Source organism: Zingiber officinale, chromosome 6A (genome assembly GCF_018446385.1).
Source record: "Zingiber officinale cultivar Zhangliang chromosome 6A, Zo_v1.1, whole genome shotgun sequence".
In the NCBI taxonomy this organism is placed as follows: domain Eukaryota; kingdom Viridiplantae; phylum Streptophyta; class Magnoliopsida; order Zingiberales; family Zingiberaceae; genus Zingiber; species Zingiber officinale.
The window spans coordinates 108,655,007-108,656,581 of NC_055997.1; positions in this window are offsets into that span (position 1 = coordinate 108,655,007).

Below are 1,575 nucleotides of genomic sequence, written 5' to 3' on the forward strand. Positions count from 1 at the left end.
GGTGGAGAGGAGAGGCTCTCGTGACAATGCTTTTTGTGCTCTTGCTGTGAAAAACACTGTGGAGAAAAACTCTCTGGAAGATTGAAGCAGTGTGCTTGTTCTTCGCTGATTGTGGCTGTGAGCTTCCTTTGATCATTTCACTTGAGCCACTACTGTAAGTCTTGTGCTTAATTTCTTACTGCTGTTAAAGACTTTGTGGAGAGGTTACTCCACCGAGAAGGAGAATCCTTTAGCCGGATAGCTTCCGGGGTGTGATCTACCGAAAGATCAAGAGGATTCGTCCACCTTACGGACACGCCGAGGAGTAGGGGCAAGTTATCCCCGAACCTCGTAAATCTCTGAGTTAGTGTGCTGTGCTTTCTTGTTTTAGTTTTCTAATTCCGCTGTGCTAACAAAGTTCTTGAAGAAATTTGTGTTTAGTGCTTTTCAAAGAGGCTATTCACCCCCCTCTAGCCATCTAAGGTCCCAACAAACGAATGAAGCAAAACTACAACCGACGCGTCATTCCCAGATCATTCCAGGTAGGCGACCTGGTCTGGAAGAAAGTCAAGCCGGTCGGCGACGTCGGCAAGCTTGAGGCTCCGTGGGCAGGTCCCTTCAAAATCATCGAAAAGCTCCGCTCGGGTGCGTATTATTTGGAGGATGAGGACGGTAGGCAGCTAGACAGGCCGTGGAGCGCGAACCACCTCCAGCCTTACCGGGCGGGGTGAAAGGTGTGCCTATGTAAATCATCCTGTGTACATTTTTCGATTGATGACTGGAAATGCAGAAATGAAAAGTCCAAAGAGCGAATATAAGGCATTATCATCGAGGCCCGAATCGGCCGGAGGTAAATGGATCGAGCCAAACGCTCAAGGAACAAGGCGCCGCTCGGCCGGAGGTAAATGGATCGAGCCAAGCGCTCGAAGGAAGGCCCGTGCCGTTCGGACGGCTGACAAATTATTCGAGCCAAAATGCGGCAAGTAGACCACAGGCCGTTCGGCCATGAATCGTTCTCCAAGTTGGGTGAAAGGTGCGCTAAGTATAAACTTATATACTTTTGGTCGCCTATGTACTTGCGATGCAGGAAAAGATGAAAGCACAGGTATCCTCTGCTGAAAGGAAGGCCAAGGTCGCTCGACACAGTAAGGAATTAGTTAAAGGTCGTCTAGCCAGACGTTAAAGCGTAGGCAGCCAGGCTATAAATATCGCAGCGAGCTCAGTCGTTAAGATCGAGAGCGGACCGGCTATAAATATCCGTGGCGAGCTCCGTCGTTAAAATCGAGAGACGGTCCGGCGAAATAATCCGAGCGGACAAACCGACGAGCTCCGTCGTTAAAGATCAAGAGCGGCGCCAGGAAAACCGACGAGCTCAGTCGTTAAAGATCGAGAGCGCCGTCCGGCTATAAATATCCGCGGCGAGCTCGTCGTTAAAATCGAGGCAGTGGCGTCTATAAATAATCCGGTGACAAACCCGAGCTCAGTGGTTAAAGATCGAGCGCCGTCGGCTATAAATATCCGTGCCGGCGAGTTAAAAATCGAGAGACGGGCGGGCGTCTATAAATAATCGGTGACAAACCGACGAGCTCCGGTCGT